Source organism: Petromyzon marinus, chromosome 16 (genome assembly GCF_048934315.1).
Source record: "Petromyzon marinus isolate PM22_M1 ecotype Great Lakes invasive population chromosome 16, UKy_Petmar_22M1.pri1.0, whole genome shotgun sequence".
Classification (NCBI taxonomy): domain Eukaryota; kingdom Metazoa; phylum Chordata; class Hyperoartia; order Petromyzontiformes; family Petromyzontidae; genus Petromyzon; species Petromyzon marinus.
The window spans coordinates 14216883-14222900 of record NC_133682.1 but is presented as its reverse complement, the minus strand read 5'-3'; positions in this window follow the sequence as shown (position 1 = coordinate 14222900).

The window sequence follows — 6018 nt, the reverse complement described above, 5'->3', positions numbered from 1 at the left end:
GTCACTCCCACGTCCTGCCCTCCCGCGAGCGACGATTCCATTGGGTCGGCTCGGGAGGGCGAGCCCTCCGAAATCGCCAGGGCATGAAATCTGCTGATGTAGTCGCCAAGTCCCCACGTGTCTCCTCTCACGGTCGGATCTTCCTTATCACCACTGCGCCCGGGCATTTTGCTGCGTGCGCACGTTCAAAGAGCAGCGACGCGAGGCGAACGTCTGCAAGGAGAGGGGACGCAGTTGGCACAAACGAGTGAAAAACAAGCCCCAAATACGGCGATTTTTTTTCGACAAGTCAAACAGGGTTCTTTTTTGTTGTTGTTATCTCGACACAGATACGGGTGCATCGTCCACCGTGAACTTGCACACTCGGGCGCCTGTTTTCCAAACGGTTGGTCTCAACTGTGTGTGACCTGTGCATTGTTTTTCACGAAGTGTTTTCATGTTGTCGCGAGAGACAAGAAAAATGCGTCAATAAAAAAAACCTGCAGCTCACCGCACAAAGGCCACACGCTGCAAAGCCCTGTTTAACAAATCGCCACGGCTGCGAGATGTTAACTGCCTCCCCTAGTATACAGGAGATCGTGGGTTCGATCCCGACCCTGAAGCCTGTATATTTGGACGTTGTGTCTTCTCTCCCCGATTCCTCCGGTTTTTCCCTCCACATTTATAATCAATATGCGTTTAGACTATGTGGCTGCAAGATATTTCCACACAAGCCACGTCATTGAGCCATCAGTTGTGGTCAGGTCGCTTTTAAAAGCTGTATAGCTCAGTTGGCCTTACTTGGTAGAATAAAAATAAATGTGTTCATTATACTCTTTGGTTCCTTCGGTAAAGTCACGTAGGAAGAAAAGAAGTAATAGAATACGACGTTTCGATTGCAACACAAGCAACCGTCATCAGGTGTGAATAAATGCAGATGCATTGGATTTGTGGGGATTGACATTGTGTGTGTAATGATTTCATTAAAAAAAATCGTATTTTACTTAGAAGCATGTAATTATGTTGAACTTCTTTCTCACCGTACGTATCCAACCGTGCTAATCGGAGGTGTGGGGGAAGGACACAAACAAAACTAAGCATACTTAGAACATCTGCCTAACATAGGGAAACAACGTACTGTAGTTTGATTCCAATTGACTCGTTTATGTACAAGTTTGTAACTTGCAAGCTACTGCTCCTGTAAAAATGAGATGTTGTCTCCTTGGAACCAAACGGACTACCAGGTTATAGAACAGTGGATTCAGACTTTAAAATAATATAATTGCATGTAAGAATGCATTGATTTAACAGTTTCTTATATTATAACAGAGCTCTTCAAGCTCCATTATATTACATGATTCACTTTTGGGTTTATTGCTACAGCACATGCTTTCAATTTTATATGATTTCTTGTGAGCTTATTACAACGTTTGTAGACATCACGAAGGTGAGCTTTTGTTAACGCCTGATTATCCTGGATGTAATTCCAGCGAAACGTCGTGCAACAATTGTCAACATTTTGCTAATTTTTTTAATTCCTCCTCCGTCCTTTGCTGGAAAAAACAAACGAGTCGGCACATTCTCCCCAATGTGACAATTTAATTTCACTGCCTCTGTCCGGTGGCGAGGGTTATAGTTCAACATTGGCAATATACTGTACCTACAGTACCTAAGGTTTGATAGCAGTTGAAGGATATATTCCGATTGGACAATCACGAGGGAGAGGTGTGGCAGTATATGTGAAACAATGACCTACATTGCATACAACTTACTACTATATCTGACTCAGACTCTTTTCAACGTATCATGCTCATAATTTATTTTACAGGTCATCACAATTTTACTCTGATGTGTTGCTAAAGACTGCCAAATAGCAAAATAACAAATGGATCTTTGAATAATGTTATGTCACCCATTCCCAAAAGTGAACTATTGATCACAGGGCAACTACTTAACACACCAGTACAATCGAAGTCAACTGATTACTTCAACCATTAGACTCAATATAAAAACTCAGATCGCTCGTCTATACTTGATATCCTACTCACAAAAATCACCCAGTATATTTTCAAAAGTGTGAGTCTTAGGTAACCATCTCAATAACTATACCATTATCTTTTGCATTCGGAATACAAAAATAACTAAAACACCTCATAATATCATTTGAAAACGATCATTTAAAATGTTGGCGTTCAAGCATTTATACATGACACAACATTTTTACTGGGATATGGTGAGCAAAGTTTAACTTTTTGAAAGTGCTTGGAAATATTAAAAAATCCTTGACAAACATGCCGCCTTAAACATATGTAGAATAAAGGCTGATCATCCACGCTGATTTGATCTGAACATTTCTGAATGAATGAAAACTAGACACGTCGCCTGGAATAATGCAAAAACATCAAACAATCTTCCTTATTGTATTACCTGTAGGACACTAAGAAATAGATGTCCTTGCCTAGTAAGAAACGCTACATTTTCATACTGTTAAAAAAACTGTTCTGTGTATGAGCGTGATAGGATTTTTTAGTGACTTTATCCCGTATCCAGATAATACAATAATTGTGCACAGTCATGTGCATTCCCTACAGATGACACTTTCATTTTGGTGACACGTGTATTTTTTGTAATATTTTTTTCATATTTATTTTAGACTTTTATTAAAATCACACATCACAGTTTGTATATATGCTTTCGCACCATACGTAGCCGACCGCGCTAATCAGAGGTGCGAGGGAAGGACAGCAAACTAAACACAAAAAGCAGTTCTAAAGAAATTAGTTTTCAATTTAGATTATTTAAAATTGCATTGCTCCTGTGGCTTCCTAATTTCGGAAGAAAGAGCGTTCCAGACGGCCGCAGAAGCGCATTCGAAAGCGCGCGATGCAGTGGCCGCCTTTGTTCGATGGTGAGCCAAAAGCCGCTGTGAGTGATGGTTTATGTTCCTTGATGAGATCAGCAAGGATGGGTGGTGGAATGGGGATGTGAGTACAGGCTGAGAGTGCTTTAGAGAAAAACATCCTCATTCCCCTCCCGTCAGTGGCTGGGTTTACGCATTCTCGGTGCAGTGCCATGCTTCCTTGATGTGCTGGATAACTGATCGCACGGTGTGTAATTGCTTTGGAAGCAGTCATGTACGGTTATCATTGTAATCGGCACAATCGTGTGTGTAATACCACGTAAGAATGTGTTCTTGTTGATAATTATCTCCCCCGTACTCTTGTTGTTACGGGCTATAACATGCGCTTGGCGATTTTAAACAGAGTGAAACATAAGTTGTGCTTAGGTGCAATGTTTGTCCAGTTACTACAGATCGACTCCGACGGAGTCACTATTCCCCCTCCATACAAATGTGGAATTCCCATTTAGCAATCAATGCTGAATATGGGAGGTGAGCACACCTCTCCTCCACTGTGACTTTGTATCGAGTCGTCGACTCACAATTGGAATTGCTTACGTACAAATCCTCAGTTGCGTCGATACATTCGCGACTACTTTGTGGGAAGCCAATAGTGGCGGTGCTACGGAGAGAGGAGCGCTCGCAATGAGGAAACTTTGGCGCTTGCACGGAGTCACCGGTGGCGTTGGGCACCAGCACGTCGCGCATTTAAGCGGCGGGGACACTGACCATTTGATTTTAAATTTACTGGCCAAGAGTTGACTCAGTCTCCTCCATGGGCAATAATATGAGGACCACTTGGTGGAAAAAGCCAAGATTGGTTGCCATAAATACGAAGCTATTGACCTGAACGATTTGATTTCTGAGTCGACCTCCGACCAGAATTTGAACTCGCATCCTTTAGCCGCCCAGCGCGCCAAAGCATCACCTGGCCAGTGAGTATTATAATCCAGATAATACGATGAACGTGGCCCTCGTGTTTATGTTGTGCGCATTGTGGAGTCATAACGGCTGATGTTCTTTCAGGCGTGGGTGTTTCACCGTCCCCGGACACGAGTGCCCTTGGGGGCTTCGCCTTTCTTGGGAGCTTCGCTGTCATGATGTGGGGGAGGCCTTCATTCAGCAGTTGCTTGACCATCGCTCGTCACCAGAAGTCTATTTGTGATTGGTAGAACTTAGAATAATGATGCCATGGCAATGCAGGAACTAAATAATTAATAAACACTCCCGTATTAAGCAATCACGTTCTAAGTGTAATCAAACATACACATTTTAAGATGAATAAAAATTCATGCCTCATGTTGCTATGGAAATAGCAACATTAACAAGGGTGGATCCAGTTTTGATATCCAGTCATGACCATTTTCTGATGCAGAATTCACTATTGTCGAGGACTTTCTTAAAGGGTTGCAACGAAGTAGAGTGTGCATCGCTCTTTGTGAACGCATGTAGATTGTGCATCCTTGCACGGTCGACTGAAGTCACTCGAGCCCATTCATGAGAGTGAACTTTGCCATTAATGAACTGAGAATGTGCCAACTGATAAGGGGAAAAGCCATTGCGTAAAAGTCCTGAAACCGTGATAGTGTTAACCCCTTACGGAAACTTGTGCTCTGTTCAAATAAAGTTTTCTGGAATCACACGACCATTGCCTTGAATGAACACGAGTGAAGTGTGTTATGGCCTTAAACGTGGCAAATGAATGGCCTTGACAAGGAAAATGTGTCCTTTTGGAAAATCCTAAATCCCTTTTCGGCATCGGCTTTTGCACAATGCTGTCACCCAACGGTGCCATACACACGCGCGAGAGTGCGGGGGACAGGGCAAAGAGCAGAGTTTATGCTGTTCTACCCACGTGGTAACCGGGCGACGTCTGGGACGGTGTGGTCTAGGCTTCGAGTAGAGAGAGTGGGAGAGCGAGCTCGTGTTTGATGGCCTATCATTACATCGGGGTCGATACGCTATCACCTGGGAAAACATCCATAGTGGTCGTCATGTGGATATTCTGCTCCCGCCGTGGGAATGTGGAATGTTCACCACTGGCTCGGGGCCGTCAATGGAGTTAATCGCTATTTCACATTTGCGCATGGGCACTTTTACTGTAGATCAAATTCTATTAGTGTACGGGTGCGTTATTCATAGACAAAAGATGAGTTAGGAGTTTCTCCGTAATAAAAAAAAAGTTGGAAATGTTGCCGCTCAATTATAACCGGTGTCAAGCTGAATTAAAGCAATGTCCAGTTCATACCTCGTAAATCTAAACCGTGTCCAAGAGACATTCTGAATAATCTGTGTAAGCAAATTGACCCCTAGATCCAAAGGTAACACCTCTCATCGGTCACTAGATGTCACGGTTGGCTTTGTACGGTGCGAAATACGTTAAAAATACATATAAGAAAAATCAGACTCTGCAGTAGTTCTACATTGGAAATACCATTTCCTCTTCAGCGTGCGCCCCAAAGCACGATGAAAACACAATCCTACTCAGAGTGATTCGCTGCTCAAATGAGTATTGAGGCGGTGTTCATCTCCTATTCACAGCACTGAGCCAGATGTTGAAATTCCACATTCCTATGGCGGGACTCGGTTGATCAGACTGTGTCGTCTCATGATCAGTGGTGTGTTCAACAAACACAGAGCAAGTCACAACCACACACTCACCCACTCACCACACTGCAGGTGACAAGCACACACTCACCACACTGCAGGTGACAGTCACACACTCACCCACTCACCGCACTGCAGGTGACAACCACACAATCACCCACTCACCACACTGCAGGTGACAACCACACACTCACTTCACTGCAGGTGACAACCACACACTCACCACACTGCAGGTGACAACCACACACTCACCCACTCACCACACTACAGGTGACAACCACACACTCACCCACTCACTACACTGCAGGTGACAACCACACACTCACCACACTGCAGGTGACAACCACACACTCACTTCACTGCAGGTGACAACCACACACTCACCACACTGCAGGTGACAACCACACACTCACCCACTCACCACACTGCAGGTGACAACCACACACTCACCACACTGCAGGTGACAACCACACACTCACCACACTGCAGGTGACAACCACACACTCACCCACTCACCACACTGCAGGTGACAA